The sequence below is a fragment of the Diadema antillarum genome, unplaced genomic scaffold (assembly GCF_040938485.1).
Source record: "Diadema antillarum isolate AM-2024a unplaced genomic scaffold, OU_Dant_1.0 seq00000082_RagTag, whole genome shotgun sequence".
Classification (NCBI taxonomy): Eukaryota; Metazoa; Echinodermata; class Echinoidea; order Diadematoida; family Diadematidae; genus Diadema; species Diadema antillarum.
The window spans coordinates 2,234,162-2,254,283 of NW_027271175.1; the positions used below are offsets into that span (position 1 = coordinate 2,234,162).

At 40.0% G+C, this 20,122-nt stretch overlaps 1 protein-coding gene across 1 annotated transcript in view; it reads left to right on the forward strand.

The window, feature by feature from the left end:
* The first annotated feature begins 4,490 nt into the window (after positions 1 to 4,490).
* The window catches only part of LOC139726260 (matrix metalloproteinase-24-like), a 32,053-nt gene continuing 16,421 nt past the window's right edge, over positions 4,491 to 20,122 (forward strand). Inside the window, exon 1 of the mRNA XM_071637326.1 lies at positions 4,491 to 4,557. The gene's annotated coding sequence lies outside the window, so the exon portion shown is untranslated. The remainder of the gene's footprint in view (positions 4,558 to 20,122) is intronic.

Sequence of the window (20,122 nt, forward strand, 5' to 3'; positions counted from 1 at the left end):
TCCATTTCACCATATGCATGTCTTTAGTTGATATGCTCCTTGGACCTTATAGGATGTAAGCATGTAGGCCATATAGGTGGTATAACCAGGGAGGTGGGAAAACCGAGCACTTGTGTGACCTTTTGTAAATATTGATGTTGTTACATTCCTGATTCCCATAATTGAATGGTGAATGTGGCAAAGAATGGTTCATCCCGATGACGATGTTGGCTATAGAGTATATGGGAAAGGTGGGATACGGAGGAAGAAGAGGAAATATTCGTTTTCTATCAATAATGCAATCCAAAATTCCAATTGTATTCCAGCGCTCTTCCCTTAAATTTCATTGCGTAATATTCTATATAGTATCTTAACAATAACAACACCGCATTTCGCTGAAAAATAAAACATATTTTATTTTCGGAATTACGAATCCTATTTCATCACCAGATCGACGCGCCTTTGGAATAACGACCCTTCATTCATTTTGGGATAAACGAAACTTTGGAATAAAGAACCCAATTAAGTTTTTCGGAATAAGGAACATTATTCAATATCATCTGATGATACTGAATAATGTTCGTCATTCCGAAAAACATGATCTGATCAACAAACCTTCTGAAGAATTACGACTCTGCATTCATTTTGGAATTAATCATAAATTTTTGATTCACGAAACTTATTACATTTTAGCACTGACAAACTTTCGGAATAATGAACTTAATCATTCGCATTAGCGAACTTTGATCGGAACGTAACGAATTATAACAATGAGAATTATACGTATGAAAGCATTGACAAAAATTTAAAGAATATAATATGTCCAATTCAGATACTTTTAGCTTTTTGAATAAATTTTTTTTTAAATATTTTTCCCGTGCACAGGTCATATTGAATCATAGCTCTTCTCCGAATATTAGCCTGCTTTATGCAATAATAATAGCTTGTCATCAACATATTTTACAGAGCATGTGGAAGCACTATGCTTTTCAGATGGAGAAATTGTGTGTGTTTTTGTAATGTATCTCATCGTTCTGACTCTTAAAGGACAAGTTCACCTTCATAAACATAAGGATTGAGAGAATGTAGCAATATTAGTAGAACACATCATTGAAAGTTTGAGGAAAATCAGACAATCCGTTCAAAAGTTATGAATTTTTGAAGTTTTTGTGCAGTAACCGCTGGATGAGAAGACTACTGCAGTGTGTAAATAACTTAGATGTCACATGCGTACAACAATATAAGGAAAATATAAAGAGAATTTCACAAAATTTCATCTTTTGAAAAAAGTACACATTCCCCCGACTCGTTACCGACAAATGTTATGGGTAATATTATTCCCCCTGCCTTTAGAAAGAGGCAAGTCAAGTGCTCTTTTATTATGCGAAAAAAGTGAAAATATGTTGAATTTTCTTTACATTTTCTTTATACTGTTGTACGCATATGACTCACAAGCAGTAGTAGTCTCCTCATCCAGCGGTTCCAACACAAAAATTTTAAAAATTCATAACTTTTGCATCGATTGTCCAATTTGCCTCAAACTTTCACTGATGTGTTCTACTAATATTGTTGCATTCTCTCAATCCTTATGTTTATGAAGGTGAACTTGTCCTTTAAGTATGAGTTTAACGTTATACGAACAAATACAGCGGAAGGCGTTGTGCATCAATCAATGTCGCCACAATCAAGTCTATTATACTTGCAGGGTTTTTTTGTTGTTGTTGTTGTTGTTGTTGTTTTGCTTTTTTAGAGGGCCTCAATTTTTTCATCCACAAAGATGCCTGATTTTGAAACTGACAATTCCGGATACCTGATTTGGGAAACCTCTTTAGAGTTTTCATTGTTCGTCGAAAATGATCATTGATAGCATGAGAACAATAATTATATCTCTCTAAGATTTATAATGTTTGTTTTTTGTTAAGTGCTGTCTGGGGCAAATTATTTGTATAGTGCCCCATTTTCTCTCTCTCTTATTTCGTTCTTTAAAACAACAACAACAACAATAATGTCTACATGAATTGTTAACTTGTTTCTCTCTGAAAAACCCAAACCATCCCCCCTTCCCCCCAAAAAAGCAACAAATTAAAATACTTCACTGTTGATGCTGTTCATTTGGATATTTGAGCAACAATTCGCACATTGATGAATGTCGGAAAGATTTGGGACCTCAGATAATGTTCATTTACATTGAGCTGATGATTGCATTCCACGTCTATAGCACCTATAAAGGGACTGTACAGTACTGGTTGAGGTGGGCATTCGTCTTTTGAACATTCCTAAGTGAGATAATGAAAAGCCTCTTATGAAATATGAAAGAGCATGTAATTTTAAGAAGGATTCAATGTTTATTTGATGAAAATTGGTTTTCAAATGGCTGAGATATCCAAAAAAAAGTGCTAATAATAAAAGGCGACATGCCACAACTTTATTAGGATCTCTTTGTTTCACCTTGTTTTTTATCTCGGCCATTTCAAAACCGATTTTCATCGAATAAACTTTTGATACCCCTTAGAACTTAGAAGGTTTCTGAATATCTCGCAAAACGTTAAAAGCTATATCCTCACCACGACCAGAACTGTACACACCCTTTAAGATTAAATCATTGAAGTGAACTCAATATCACATATAGAAAAAAAATGTGTATCTGAAATTGCCAGTTTCTATCAAAATATGCATCCATTTTGTATTTTTTCATTGGTCAAAGATCCGTGAATTTTGCTTTATTTGTAGGATTCAGTATACTAGTAGTCAAATTAGACCGGTTTTTACATTCATACTCATAAGGCCTACTAAAAAAAAAAAAGGTTAAAAAAAATGTTGCTGGTTTTCCCCAAGTCGAGCCTACAAAAGAAATCCATTAGACAACATAGTGGAAACGAGAAAACGACTCAGATGGTTAGGCCTATGCATTAAAATACTGTGATTGAGATATTTTGTAAAGGAAGGAAGGGAAATGTGGTTCGCAATTGTTAACTTTACTGATTGTATTGCACTATAGGCCCTACATTAGTTGAAAAAAAACAACAACCCAGCACAAATGAAGAAACAAAAAAAAAATCTTCCTTGGACACCTATTCCTCATTGAGCTTATAACATAAGTAACAAGGATATGTGATTTTTGATTTCGTCGATAGACACAATGACACAAAATGGTCTGCTTTAATTTTATTGGAAACATAGTTCACTTGACCATTGTGCGCATCAGTAGTAAACAGGAAAAAACGTGAGTAACAATCAAAAACATCGAAAACTTTTAGGAATACACATCATGGAGTACACACTGTCTACGATTGCCGATTCTTCCATCCGACCTTACTTTAGATCTTAGAAAAGTCCGAATGTTCGTGTGCAGAGAGGTAGAATATACGCCTCCCTGAATGTATACCATCACCCTCATCCTGTATACTACAGTATACAGCATCCACACCATTGGTACACACACGCCGCAATGCCAACACACAGGTAGTAGGGAGAGTCCTCCCACCACCCGGCTCTGATAACACGCTGAGCAGGATAATTCGAATTTCGCGCTTCAGAGGACGGGAGCGCTGACAGATTTATGGATTCCGCCCAAAATCGGGCGGAATCCATTAACTCCAAGACGAATGCTTCCAGACCCTCTGCGCGAGAAAATCAACTTAAACTATACTAGTTTTCGACGTTGAGGGCGTTAATATCATGGATAGCGAAATAGTATGGGCAGAGGGTCTGGAAGCCTCTGCGCGAGAAAATCAACTTAAACTATACTAGTTTTCGACGTTGAGGGCGTTAATATCATGGATAGCGAAATAGTATGGGCAGAGGGTCTGGAAGCCTCTGCGCGAGAAAATCAACTTAAACTATACTAGTTTTCGACGTTGAGGGCGTTAATATCATGGATAGCGAAATAGTATGGGCAGAGGGTCTGGAAGCCAGACTAGTATCGCGTTTGAGTGTCTTGTGTGGTATGTAGAGAGGACCATTCACTAGTGGTATGGTCGGCGTCGAATGGGGAGTATCGGCGGTCAATATTGGGCCTCATACAACAAGCTGCACAACCCCAGTAGTGCTCAAGCTTGCAGTCATCATATCTGATGCATGGAGTGATTACCTCAGAATGGCCAATGTCATAAATGAACTCAAGCAACGAAGATAACGTCTCCGAGATGTGACTGCCCTTATGTTTGATGTGATAGTACGCGGTCGACAATTATTTTGACCAGTGCATGTGGATAACATTCATCTTCTCCCGTTCTCCATTTGATTCGGGAAAATACTGGTCTCATACGATGTTCGTCCATCTTCCTCTTTATGATCATCGATAATCGCTCCTGGTAATTTGTGTTTCGTTCACATTCGAAATACACATCAATCAGTATGGAGCTCCGTGAGTCACCCTACACAGTCATATCATGTATATGGAGGATTTACCCGTTTATCTACGTAGTCCTTACATTGTCTGCATTCGTGGGATTACTACCGGTAGGGTACGGGAGGCCTGCGGGAGGTGGAGCAGGAGGAGGAGGAGGAGGTCTTGGTGCCCAGGATGATCTGATACCACAGCAACAAGCCCCTGCCGAAATATCCGCCGGTGCATACGTACGTACCTCTATTTCTTCGTTTCCATCTTCTTGTCTTCCTCCTCCCCCTCTCACACCATCCTCTTAACAATGCTTTTAATTTCCCTCATCCTTTCCCTTTGTTATAGCTTTCGTCTCCTTCTGTGCCATCTTTTCTTTTTACCCTCGTCCTCGATCCTCTGTACATCTTCAATGATCATTCTTTCTCCTCATTCTGAAGTCTTTATTTGTTGTTTTGTTTTGTTCTGTTCACTGTGTGTGGTTTTGTGGGTTCTTTTTTGTGTGTTTTTTTTTTTGGGGGGGGGGGGGAATAGAGGTTTTTGTTTTTTTTTTTGGATAAAAGGTTCTTTGTTAATTTTTTTCCAGCGTTAATATTTGCAGTGACTCAGGTACTCATGACCTGTGCGTCCGAGCATTTCGGATATTTGACCTAATAATCACACTGATGTCATGTCTGTTGTTTAACCTGCTCTCATTACTTGCCTTCTTCTAAATCTTGTGGTGTTTGGGCAACTCATCGAGGCATACTCATCGACGAATTATTCCCATAGCTTTCTCTCAGATATATTGACAGATGAATATGAAAATATTTCATGGATCAATGAGAGCGAAAAGCCAGTGGATGGGTCAGTTACACGGAAGAGTAGAACAGACTCGTTATTTCAAGATCGTCACGCGTGACTGTGATCTGTTAACAGTGGTGGCAAATGCTTTTTCCGTCACAGGGGCCCGTTGCATAAAAGTTACAATGGTAACTTTGCCATCCAATGGTAAACTTCCATGGAATTCCTGATTTTGAATGGCTGTTGAGTATTGTTGCCATGGTAGTTTGATACCTACCATTGGATGGCAAAGTTACCGTTACCATAATTGTAACTTTTATACAACGGGCCTCTGGGCTCAGCTCCGTGGTCACACGCAGTGTAGATGAGATTCCATGTTTATACGTGCCCTTCGTTCACCTTGATAAATAGAATATTCTAATATATTCGTCATCATTTCCTTGGTTCATTGTCATGGATAGCATTGTCTGGGAAACGGCAGCAGGTTGGTCCCTCCCTGCCTGCAGGTCTGATCGATATTTATAGCAGAGGATCGAGCGTTGGGGGATTCGCGGGGAAGACACGTTCGTCGTGAGCGAGGTATAAAGATACCATTACTTCTGATGAGTAATCGATTGTTGACCTTGTACGCAGACTATTTTCATCAGTCATGCGTGTATCGGGGATGAGCGGGAAAGAGGAAATGAAACGTGAAGGGTGAGAAAGGATTTACCGACTCCAATTTCCGAAGAATGAAACATTATTTTGCTTCATCGACGCGCAGCATACTGTATCAGTGTGCCATGTATGAATAATGTATGTCGCGGGTGAGATTGCAGGGAGTCCGTGAAACTTGATCGGGTGAGAACTGAGAAATCATGCGTTGTAATGTTATGTTATCACTAACAAAATAATTCGTCACTTTCTATACAAAAATAACAATGCAAATATAACCCCAAACCGTATGCCAGATGAAACATGAGCAAGAGTTGGTACGTTTCTTTGTGTGTGTGTGTGTGTGTGTGTGTGTGTGTGTCAGTGTGTGTCAGTGTGTGTGCGTGTGTGTTTTGTTTGGATTTTTTTGGAGGGGGAGGGGAGGTAGGTATAGTGATTCACAAGACATAAGTGTCGTATGAGGGAAAAATGGAAAGTAAAGTGCTACAAAAGGAACTAAGATTCGATAAAACCAAATCAAGAGAGAAAAGAATCCAGAAATATACAATCCAAGTTGTCTATCTCGATGATGATATCCTCCTCAAGTTTATGAAGTGATTGAGACAGAAAATAAACACAGCTCTCTCAGGTATAATTATTATTCCGTCATTTTTCTTTTATGACATTTACTACATATTATGTAGTATTTTTTGTAAGACTGAGAGGTCACAGAGGACAATGTATATAGTGATGATCACAATGGCAAGAGTATACTAGTATATGAAAATAGTTATTAGACTAACAACAATAATGAAAACACAAATATTTGATTTGATTATAAAACATTATGTTTGTAATAAGAACAACATTAATCATGTATAAAATATATATGTTTATATTATATAATTACGCATAGGCCCTACATTTTTTATATAATCATAATGCTGCATGCACACTATAGCACTGGTCTGACGGTCCCCGACCAGTAAGACAATGTCGGACCTGTATATTTTTCAGGAATAGACCGATAAAATATGGAAAAACTGGGTACCAATAGTGGTACCGACAGACAGGTGGAACCAGTAGAAAAAAAAAATGGGTTAGTGCATGCGGCCCTGATAGGACCATAATGAGATATGAGAAAGGAAGGAGAAAACGGTGCGTGGTTTTGACATCATTATTCATCTCACTTTTCCTTCTTTTTTTTTCAGAAAAGTGCATATAATTATACATACAATATATACCTACATATACGTATGTTTATTTGTCATAAATAGTAGGTCCTATGTACATATGACAGATGTGATCATCACCTGATCTCGACACCCTGTATCCGGACGATGTAAATGGTTTAATCGAGTTAGGTCTCCCGTCGGAACTTGGCATTACACATGTCACATGATTCCCTAATCTAAGTAACATTTCCTTTCTCCCTTCATTCTCTCTGCATTTCTCTCATCTTCACTCCCTCTCTCCTTCTCTCTCTCTCTCTCTCTCTCTCTGTAATATATAAATATATATATATATATACATATACAATGTGTGTATTATATATATATTTATATATATATATATATATATATATATATATATATATATATATATATATTATAGGTATACAGAGAGAGAGAGAGAGAAGAAGAATATATATTATACTATTACATGCATATCATATAATTGTATATTATGTAGGCCTATAGCAGCATACACCTCTTTATTTCAAATGAATGATTTAATGAATACATAAATAGAGAAATGCATGAAGAATATTTTTGTATATTGCATGATACGTTTGTTTTACTCTCTCGCACAATGTATCTCTGTCTATCCATATAGTTTGTGGATACATAGCTTTGTTGGACTCCCTATATAAGCACACACTCGGTTTGTCTTAGAATCGGTTTCTTGTTTAGAGGAAGGAGTTATCAATGACGGCCATGCGTTTGAACATAACGATAATAACGTTAATTAATGTATTCATTTTATATTACCTAGATCTATTTTAACATACACACCAAGCGATAATTGTTATTGATTTAACAAAACTACTTGTAACGAGTCAATAAGTCAACACGGCAGAGACAGCAACCGATGATTGAGTATTAGATAGGAAAAAATTACACTTTGAATGGAATGAAAAGCAATTCAATGTGATGGTCACGCGTGCAATATTCGTTAGTTCTGATTGAGGACTTCGCATGACGGATCAGTGATGGGGAAGGCATGTATAGGGTGCCTAACGGTCAAGGGAATTTGTCAAGCGAGACGAGTCTCGAGTTTACATGTGGGTGTCTGAAGGATTATTATAATGATTCCATCAAACATAAACATTGTAGACATCTTTTATCTAAACTAGATAAAAGTACATGGAAGGGTGTTTGCGTGTGCGTGTGTGTGTGTTTATGTGTGTTGTGTGTGTGTGTGTGTGTGTGTGTGTGTGTGTGTGTGTGTGTGTGTGTGTGTGTGTGAGTAATTAATGATGGAGAGAGAGAGAGAGGTTTCACAGTCAAATTCCACATAGATTCTCACGCGTATACTTTGTATTTGCAAAAGACCCACAAGGTTCCCGGGGTGTATGGGTTAAGGTACGACAAGAATTAGATACCAAGGAAAATAGAAAGAGACTGCTCCTGTCTTGTTAAAGATTACGACGAACTCCATAGGTCATGGAGAACGACAAAGAGCCCATATACCAGGGGTTGAGATTTCCACCTCTTTGATGATACCATCGTTACCAAGCGACGGTCTTTGGCTCATTGGATGGGGGAGATGGTGTCTTGGCATGCTTGCAGGGCTTGTATGGTGGCAAGATTTTTGGTAAATCTGTCAAAAAAGACATCGGGTGTAAGGGGAAGTAGAGGGTGAGAACATAAAAGGGAATGTTTTATGATGGGTTATAGGATTCTCAGTGATCATTTTCTCCTTGTTTTGGGAAGTTGGTGTTGAACGAAACCTATTGCACTGATAGATAATCTTTAAGCTTCACCATAAAAAGCACACGAAGACAATATCCATGCATGATGACGGACAGATGATTACCTACGCCTGCATCAACGCCAGGGAGGATGTTACCTCTGTGCGAATAACACATACAACCACCGCCGCCTCCGCCACCTAATAATTTTCTTCACACCCGCCACCTCATCTGCCCTTGCTGTGAACTCGGCGGATGGATTTTTCGTCGAATCCGGTTTGTTTTCCCGATCAATATTCATCTTACAGCATGTGCTGTATTGTGATGGAAATGTAGCGAATCAGCAACCCGCAATGTTGTCCAATAATATACGTGTCTTTTTTTCGCGCCTAAATCATCGAGCAGGTGGCGTTAACGTCTGCAAATGCCCTTACTGATTAACCCCAACCCCCTTTTGCAGAGTTACATCCGAGGCCGTGCTTACTCCTATGTATGGCTCACCCGCATTTATTAACCCGCGTGAAATGACCACCTCCCGAAGACCCCCGTATACATTAATTTTGCTTCTATAGCTGCCAGTAAGACGTGCATCACATGCATAATCACTTTGTGAAATATCACTGATATATATGAATGAGAGCGCCATTAGTAGACTACGAGCCTCCTTCGAGAGCAAAGGCACTGGGTTTGAAAGGAGTACATCGTCTTAATCTTACTTGATAATGGGATGTGCAGTCGTTACTCGAGAAAATGTACAGTATAATGAACGACGCCTCCATGAGGGGGGGGGGGGGGGAGGGGGGGGGGGTAGACCAGCGCACGTGAGTTGCACGCACGCTGTATCTCTGCAGAGCGGATGCCATTTACCAGCAGCTTCAACATAATATTGCATGACCATCAAAGATATGAAACAGATAGCCGTAAACTAAATACCCTCAACATGCTATATTTCAACACGTAAATGATAATGCTTACAAGGTGTTATGTTTTAGTGTAGGGCCTACTTGTGAATGAGGGTTACAACTTTCATAGGTCAATCTATATAGGTGAGAGGTAGAGAAGTCGGGGAATTGGTATACTGGAGTACTCACTGGTAAAAAAAAAAACCGTCGGTAAGACATGATGAAGAAGAAAAGAGGAAAAGAAAGAGGAAAGAATTAAGAGAAGGAAATGAGAAAGAAAATGTAGAGAGAAATAAAGGGAAAATTGAAAACAGAGAGGCAAGCTGATTATATTTACCTGTGTATGATATCTTCATTAATAATGATAATGATAATAATAAAGAACCTGATGCATTAATTTTCCTTTGTTTTGCTTATCTACCTCCATGGTTATCTCAATCATGCTCACAACGGTAGTGGAAGCATACGAAACGCACCTGTCACGAAACTGCTTGAGGACAGACAGTAGCGGTCTATTAACTCCTTCGATAGTATCGTTTGTGCTTGCTGTGGTGAAAAAAAAAAAATGTATCGTCAAGGGTGCCGTCAACGAGACCTTGACATTGCCATCGCTATTGCAGCGTGACCGATGATTAAACTCCAGCCAGTTAAAATCAAAAGTGGAAAGCGGGAAATCGCCCTGAAAGGAAACCAAGACCTTTGATTGATGGAGCGTCTCGTTATCACAGCCAAGATTACTCGATGTTATTCTTAAGGTCCCACGAGTCTCCTTGAAGTTGAAGAAGCCTTTGTTCGCATTGGGACAAGTCAGTGATCTGCACAAAGACAAATCAGGTCGGCCGCTCATTCAATTTTATTGCGTTATCATTTATTATCAAATACAGTACTTTCACTTTTTGTAATCGTAATGCGTATGACCACTTTCAGAAATTAGAATGATCAAGATTGTTGCCTTTCTGGTTTAGGAGACCATGAAAGTTGCATTTGGTATAGTTAATACTTCTTCTTCTTTTTTTTTTTAAATCGAGGCATAATTCAGGTACCAGCAATTACCGAAAGTAGGGTAACCTGTATATAGATTGAAAACACTCATTCTCTGTATTTTGTTTGTACTCTGACTGTATAGAAAAGCCAGTGTAGTGCAAACAGTACATAATTAGAGTTATACCCGCATTAATATGTCTCTGAGGGACTGCATGAAGATGAACCTCTTGTGCTTTGCTTTGTTGAATGTCGGAATTTCCAGTAGTCCTTTCAGCTGTACCTCTGAACTTTGGTTAGGCCTTATCTTAACTTTTTAGCTATACATGTACCAATCAACGCAACACATTAATTTGTGATGTAGAAAAATCACTTTTTAGAGCAAGCGCTCTGGGGACATGTTACACCTATGATGTAAACATTTCATTAAAAAAAAAATCATCCTGTCAAACTATTACGTGATTATTCATAAAAGGGGAAAGGAAGTGTCTTGAGTAGAGCATTGAAACTTTAACAGAACTAGAACTAGGACTAAGGGAGCTACAAACACTGATACCCTCATGATATATTGTGGAAAAAGGTCCATTTTGGATCTAGAATGTTGAGGCATGCCCGACTCTGTCTTTCAGTTCAGCTCATTTGCAGTTCGACGTCTGAACCGTCTCAAACAAGTCGACAACGGAAATGGGGAGCACAGGCGGGATTTTGTCCTCTTAATCCAAGCTTTTCTTTTGGCTTGAGAAGTTTTTGCCTCATCCGCTGATCCATGGCTCTATTACATCTCCTGTCTGTGTTCGTGATCGCAATTGTCTATTAGAGGAATAGTAGCCTTTGTCAGAGGCCCTTTTCGCTTTATTTCATGCTGTATACCGACCAGAAGGTCACACGCCGCCAACAAAGGCAAGCTTTGGTTCTCTCTGTCTGTGTGATTACGGCGCAATGGCAACAGTTTAGGAGCCTTTGAAACAGGCTGAAACCTCCATCGGATCTGAAGATGATGAAAAAAAGAAAATCACCACTTTTTGTCTGTATTAAGCACCATCACACGTAATCTTTATTCGATCTCAACTGAAAGGAAATTCGCGATCTCTGACATTTATGTCTCCCTCCATCAGTTTCGCTGGCCTGGTTTGTATTACCCTTGTTCCTTCGTCCTGCGTGTTTGAAAGGCCAACGCCACCAAGTTATCTCTCTTCTGACCGTCTGGTAGAGGCACTTAAGGGATCCTTGGCTAGGGAAGGGGGTAGGGGAGGAATTGAGTTAGAGAGAAGGGGTTGATGAAAGGGGGACAGGTTCGGGGAGAAGGGGATGACGCGATGTTCCATCTTGCGACTCCAGTTGTTATGTGAGGGTCTAAATGGAGAAGCTCGTCGAGCAAAATCATATGAGCTCATACCTAGCAACGAATGACCAAAACATCCGTTCTTAGAGGTATGACCTCAGGTGGAAAGATCGTAAAACTAAAAGCGAAACGTCCACGACTGTTACACGCATTTTTCGACTTTTTAGCTCACCTGAGCCGAAGGCTCAAGTGAGCTATTGCGAACGCTCTTCGTCCGGCGTGCGTCGTGCGTCGTGCGTCGTGCGTCGTGCGTCGTGCGTCGTCCGTCGTGTGTCGTGCGTAAACTTTTTACATTTTCATCTTCTTCTTGAGAACACCATGAGGGTCCCAATTGGGCCTAAATTGTACATTTTCATCTTCACTTTGAGATCCCCATGTCTGATTTTCACCAAACTTAGCAGGTAGCATCCCTAGGGGGATAGAATCTCAAACACTTCAAATGGGCACCATGTCCCTCTTGGGGACCCCTAGAGGGAACCCCCCCCCCCCCGCATTAAGGAATTTCATATTTAAAATCTTCTACTCTAGAACAAGAAATGATAAAGCAGAGTTAATAACATGAGTTTGTATACATGGATGACTTTAGTTCCAAGTTTGTTCATTGCAGATCCAGGGCTGCCTGCCCCCCCCCCCCCCCACACTCCCTGGAGTTGAGGGGAGGGGGGGGGGTCCATATGCAGACCTAAGTTTTCAATGTTCTCAGGTAAGAATGTGCAAGAATGCATGGAAGGTGAAATTGCGATACTCAGGTGAGCGCGTGACCCTCGGGTCTCTTGTTGACGTTACTAATGGATATGCAGATCTTGATATCGTTATTTATGGCTGGATGGCAGCCTAATTTCACTCCAAATGATGCAAATCGTCTCTGTTATGTGCAATCTGGCACCTTTGAAGACAGTGGATATCGTTACTGAAGTTGTTGTTGAAAGAAAAACAAAAAACAAATAATCTTTAAAATCTTGGCAGATACGATTGACATGTTTTCATTCTGTGATTTTCTGATCCATGGTAGATATAGTGCGACTGGTTCGTCAAGGATTCACTTTACTTTGTATTGCCGTCTAAGCTACGTGTATGTTTGATTATCTTCGTATCCTCCTGCCTGTCTAATGCTACCTTGTCCTGGAGCAAATCGGGTATCCCATGATGCTATTGCGATCCCATGATGCTTTGCACATGATGTCTTACTTTACGCTATGTTGCACTTTTTTTCAGAAGTACTATGCTTCGCGATGCAACTGCGAGACCACTCGAAGATAAAACGCGGTGACTCATCAGCAATGACTGATAAGAACAGCAACGTGTGCAATAATTACTGTAACGATCACATTAAACCTGATGATTTCCTCCAAAGAAAACAGTTGAAACCCAACGAGGAAGCAGCTTATGTAACGCATGAATCCCCATCGGCGTTCCTAACCTTCTCGTGTCCATCATCCTAAAAAGTTATTGGCATTGTGTATGAATATGTTGCCCCTGGCACTCAAAGAGTCAAGACTATATACACTTGTATGCGTCTTTATTACCTCCACTGGGAGACACCACACACGCGACCCCGTAATTCCTTGGCGATCGAATGTCCTCCCCATGTCTCTGGTGGTATGGTCTCCAGTGAGTTCCTCTGACACTGTTGGTAATGATTACAACTTGGAATGCTGAAGTGTTACCAGGGAGGTGGGAGACAGACAGACTCCTCCCTGGTGTTAATAACTTTGTGGATGCATGACCTGGCGACAATGACCAAGGAGGTGAGGCTCGATCACCTCCCTGCACTGACATATAGACTGACATGAATGGGCAGTCACTCGAATTAACCCTTAACGCCTCAGTGGCTGTTTCGGACGACGACGTGTCATTAATTTTGTGGGCCTCTAATAGGTGGCATTACTGCATTTGATTCAGAACTTTGGGATATTGACTCTCTCTCTCTCTCTCTCTCACTATAAACGTTTTCCTTGAAAATGCAGTCGTGTGATGAAGCATTGGAATCCAAGACTGAGTTCAAACCATCATCTACGGGATGGTATTCGTTATTCCGAAGGTTTGTTAATCCGAAAATGAAAAGAGCAAGTTTGTTATTCCGAAGGTTCGTTATTTCCAAACACACAAATTCAAATATAGTAGTATCTTCATCCGGAAATGAAAAGGATTCGTTAATCCGAACATTGCGGCATTATTCCGAAGATTAGTTATTCCAAAGGTTCGTTATTCCGCAGGTTCGTTGATCCAGAAACTAATGAAATGAGGTTTGCTGTTTCGAAAATGAAAGAAGGTGCGTATTAATAAACCTTTTGAATTAAAAACTTTATTTCGTTTTCGGCTTTTTAAAACGAACCTTCGTAAACAACGAACCTTATCATGTTCTCACTTCTTAAGTTCGGATTAACGAACCTTTCGAATAACCGAACCTTCCGAATAACGAACCTTATTTCATTTTCGGATTATAACGAACCTTCGGAATAAGAAACTGTAACCCTGTACGGAACCTTTTGGGACCCAGGCAAAGTCTTAAAGGAATTCGGAACCTCGAAAGGGACGGGTATAGCTCTGACGCAGACCATGCGGGCTGAAATATTTGAGCTCATATTGATAGGGTCACTATTTGAGTACACTTGTCGTTTCGCACGTTACGGGTATGGTTCACCTGTTTGGCTTTTTAGTACGATATAAAATACCTTATCACACTGGAGGTAGAGTTGCATTATTGGATGATATTTATGATATGTATCATATCGCATTACCTCTATAAGATACACACACGTAAACACCTCATATGTGTGACATGAGGAGTTGTATTTAGTATTACAGTCAGCTAGGCAAGTTTTAACTATACTCCACAGCAACTTTTGTCTCGGCTTCCTGAGTGTGAATGTCCGCTATTTGGTATGTAAGGTTTTATTACAGGCCCCGATGCTGTAAAAGATAAAACGAATGTGGTTTACCTGTAATAATTCCTGACTATAGACAGAAAGGGATCAGGGAAACGGTTACTCTCATGTATAATTCCGTAAACTCTCAAAATTTTTAAGAAGAATTAAATTGAAACACACAGACGCGTGAAGAAAACGACAACAACCACAAGAAGAAGAAGAACAACAACAAAAACAATTCAGAAAAACGACAACAACAACGACGACGACGACGACGACAAGTAAACATCCGGGACATGTTATCTGACGCGCAGCCCTTGCATCCGGGAGCCTTATAAAATATTGGCGGCGATGCTTGTGCGTTCCATTTTTAGCATTCAATTCTGCATATAAATTCGACTGCCCTAGCTTGATTTCGTCGTTCCGTCGGGAATCGGTATCGCACCGACCGTCGTAAATGTGATCATGCACCCGTCTATTAGCATGCCAATTAATCTGATACATCGTGCCATGTGGGGATAGGGAAACGACGGCAAACCGGAAGGGCCATTTCCCGGTGGGAATTCCTCGAGAAGTAGTAAATACATCGATCCTCTCGAAAGGGTACATAGGAGGTTGACTCATGCTTACAATACCTTGGACGCAGTGACTTTATAAGACTGTAAAAACCTCGTCAGTTTGTTAGTGTGGGTTTCCAATAAAATCTTCATGTTTCAAAATGTCGCAGTTTTCATATTTGGATGAAAAAAAAAAGGAAAAAATCAACTGAGAAAATTTGATATAGCTCTTTCCAATCTGGTCGACATTTCGATCGTCACCTCTTCATCATTCTGTGTGTTTTCATTATTCGCATTGCATAAACCACTCGTACGTATCTAAAACACAACTGTCTCCTATGACTGCATAGAGGTCACTGAGTTATGTGCCATACACCTAATTAACCAGTCCTTGATTTGATTAGCGGTCGCTTTGTTTTTTGCAGGGGCGAATCTATTTGTAGCATTCTAGGATGCGAGCATGGAACGAAAGTTTGACTAATCACGTGATACGTATTCAAACCTTCTGAGCTTCTCCGCAGTTGAAAATGAGGTCCCCTTGTTACATGCATCACAAAAGAACTCTAGGCCTATAGTTATCATAGTAAATTACAGCGGTCCTACTTAGGTCGCATTGCGGTCACAGTGTCTTGTAGGGAATCTACTTTTTAAACAAAATCATTTTTTTCGGTAAGATATCCAAATTATATTTGTAGAACGCTGAGAGCTAACGATTCAAACTATAAAAGCACTGCACTGTAAGATTACCCGAACAAATGATTACTGTCTCTTCATATATTTATGTGTCTTGAGCTGACCTTTTCTTCTGCTCGTATAAATAACAAAGGACTACATTTTCTGCAATGTTAATATACAGTAATTCTCAAAGGCCTTATCGAGGTCACAGGGTAATGCAGTCAAATCTAATTGAAGAACCCATTAACTAATTAGTGATGCTTCTATTCAGAGGAAAAGGATGTGTCTGTCACTTTGATCGGCCAGTAGCTCCATGACAGAGCTGACACTGCCCACGTGATCCAGCAAACCGTGCAAAATCGTCCAGACCTCTTATTTCCTTTCGTTCAGTCTATCCTTGATGGTCACCTGTAGTTACTGTGGTTCTATTGTCTTCAATAACGAAATTAGCGAGGTAGCCTGGACATGCAGGGCAGTCCGTTAGAAATGAGAAAGCGAGGACATTGACCTCTTCGCTGTCCAGTGGTCACATCAAACACAGATGTTTTGTGAGGTCAGCAACCTAGGTGCTGACCAATTGGGGGTCCTGCAAGGTGTTTGTGGACATCGGCGGAGACGTGGCAGATCCACCGCCCAAGGTATAGAGATTGGTTTTTACAGGAAAAAAAATCATCACCGAAGTAGACTGAAAGTGAAACCTAATCCAACCGCCTAATTACCTTGCTCGTCCTCTCTGTTTTCCTCTTTCAGCTATTGTCTTAAAGTATCTGATAATCATTATTGTCTTTATCCTCAATTCATACCCTTACTTCATTCGTACTCATGGCTCTAACCTTGAATTCAACACTCCGTGCGAAGACCGACCTCGTAGCTTCGAGTTCCAGTATCGATCAAAGTGTAACGTGATTTTAGTTTTTTCCGCGTGTGAAGGTATAAATTACTGCAATGGTGCACAAACTAAAAATCATTCAAATCATATGTATCTATTCTGACCCGTGTAAACTGTCCCATTAGGACATCCCCTGTTTACGTGCAGAAGTAGACTACAGTACACACTCATTTTTTGCTAGTCACAATAGTCGAACCTGTGGCCTTGGTTGGTGAAGCTGTATATCATTGTACACTATTTATGATAGGGAAGTGGAAAATTATAAAGGTCTATATAGACTCTGAAAAGTAAGGAATAGTTGTTATGTTTGATGTTCTATTCTGATGTGTAAATACTGTACCTTTGTATAATGTTTCCCTTTGCACGCTCAACAGCTGACAGCATACAATTTAATGTCCAACAAAACATAACCATTTCATCATTGTCCATACTCTCAAGTCATTTCCAGATTTAGCCACGTGGCCAAGATGATGCGGTAGATGTCCTAGCCACAAAACTATGAACAATTTCCTTTAATTACACCTCATTAGGATGCACGTGTTTGCATCAACTATAATTTATAATAAACATTGAGAATTGTTTTCGAAAGTGAGAATACCCCTCGTCATCACCATTGTGCTTATATCAGTACTCAGTAGATCAGCCGCCATGTGTCTGCAGCATGCAGTGTTTCTATTCAAATACAGGTCATCCGTAAGTACATGATTAGTTTGGTCATTTTGTTCAGAAATTTGTAACGTGTTTGTGTTAAAGATAATAAGGACAATGAGGGGCAAGCGATTCTTTTGTCTGAAAACAAAGTTGTCTTTATACCTCTTTAATACTTTCGATGATTATCCGAAATTAAGAGTATGACAGATCACGAACAGTCGGAAGTCTCTTAAATGGTTTTATAGCCATGTTATGGGGGCTATGTGATAGATTCTTCCTTCTTCAGCCACACGAACCAATTATGATATGAGCTATAGAAAACTTCTATGAATTGATTTCAGTACACTAGCCTAGAATAGTTCGTAAACACAATTGCTTTTCAGCGTGAAAACTATGTTTTGAACATAATACGCAGCAGCCAATGACCTATGGGCATGGACATCCGCCGCTGATTATTAAAGCTACTCATCTCTCCCTTTAAACTTCGACAACCACGAATAGACCCTTGTGTCTCGATCTAGCGAACCCCTACAACAAAGGACTCTTTATTTAGCTCAAGACTCCGGGCGTGCACTTCAGGTTTCGCACAGTGAACTCCGGATAACATCAATATGCTTGCCAATATCCGTCTTGGCGTTAGTTTCTTATACGCTAGTTTCCTTGGTAAGTTCTTTCAAGCTGTTTTGTTGTTGTTTTTCCAGCGGTGTTAAAACAATGAAGCGCTTCACTTACCAAGGCGAAAGGTGAAATTGTATAGGCCTGGCTACAAAATCAAAGAAACCAGAGCAGCAAAACGAGACAGGCCAAACCACGCTATCTAACAATAAATATCCCAGTTTATTCATTGGTAAAAATTATGATATAGGGACAGTAGCATAATTATAGTTGTAGACGTATTCAACCCGTGTGCAGATCCAGCCACTGAACCCATAAACCACATTACAGCCAAGCATTCCGTATAAAGCAATACCGCCATTATCTATATTCAAGGTCGTGCAGTTTCCATTTACTGTGCACACACGTCATGAAATATTCACATTAATTCCACTGAACGTGGTAATGATCAAGAATCAGAAAGAAAGCCAAAAGATGCAAAAGAGAATTTCACTCTTTCAACGCTTCCATGTTATTTCGATACTGAAGTGTTGATTTTGAAACGTTCTTTTGCTCTTCCTGTGTACGAGAACTCGCTCCGCGTCACGTGAGTTAGTTATTTCGTTCAGGACTTGTAAGTAATTAGATTTCGAAGGTGGTGAAATGAAATTATGTAGATATAATACCTTGTGTTGGCTACGACAGTCATACCTGCCATTTTCTGATATTTTGAGCCAGAACGTGTTTTTACGGTACCTGCCAAACACTTGTCGCCTTATTCAATTAGAGTACCTGTTCAATGTCGCAACAAATATAGTTCATTCAATCAAAAGTGGGTTGTTTGCTTTCGTCAGCTTCTAAATAAAGCCAGAAATTGACGGTATGGCGTGACATACAAAAAATCAACATCAGAAGCTTTCAACCTCAACCTCACAGCTTCAAGTGAAGTTGTGAATGTTATATGAAATAAGAATGGTGAGGATTATCTGAGTCGCTTCGAGACTTGATAAAACACGTCTATACCTAAGTTTTGTTATCTTAGAGAGTGTCGACAATAAGTCCATGTCCTCCAGAAGATTATCTTGTGTTGAAACACGGCCGGAGAAAGTTCTCCCAATTTTGTGTGGCAAGTGTTGACCTCATGGTGGCAGTCTGTAATAGATGCGTCATAAGTGAATTTATTCAATCGGTCATGGTCAATTTCCTGGATGGGTATTCCCTCGAACATTTCCCCTTATTCCCTGGGATGGCTCCATTCCGATCAGGGGGTACCCGACCTCTTTTTGTAAACGTTTTGAGAAGGCTGAGTTCACTGAACAGACCCCTTTTCGTCAGGGTATAAGTAATCTCCCACAATCGCCCAGGAGTATTCATGATTCATGATATAGTGTGCTTGTAACTGTGCAAGCGTCATAGCGTGACTGTGTGGATGTGATTATCACGAAATATCCACCGAAGTTAAAGTTTGATATGGTTTGTTTGAATATCAACAGAATGGAGAAAAAAAAATATTGTCAACGTTTTGTGTGCATTATGCATGTGTGTATGTGTGTGTGTGTGTGGGGGGGGGTCTTGAAGCAGTTTTATGCGGACACTTCGCAGTAAGCGTGAACATGAACATTTTGTGGTCCAAATTATTCTGACATGGGGTATTTGTCAGGAAGTGGAGTGAGTCTGTAGAGTTCTTCCGGTGCATTTTCAACGATATTTGTATTTCCTCTTTGTAAGCAGGAGATCCTCAAATATTATTGCGGTCTAATGCCATAATAACGTGACAGGAAAGAGGCTAAAGTATAATGGCAGTGTTGGTTTCCTGGTTGCTGGAAGGGATTGTGTTTAGTGGGCTGCACCGAGAATTATTGCATTGATATAGATAATCTACCATCACGAATAGATCATTTTCCCTCAGCGAATTCTCAGCGAATCATACCATTGCTTGACCGGAGAGTATAGTCCGCATCGTTTCCGAACGGACATCAACTATTTCTACTTATAACACTGCCCTTTGTCCAG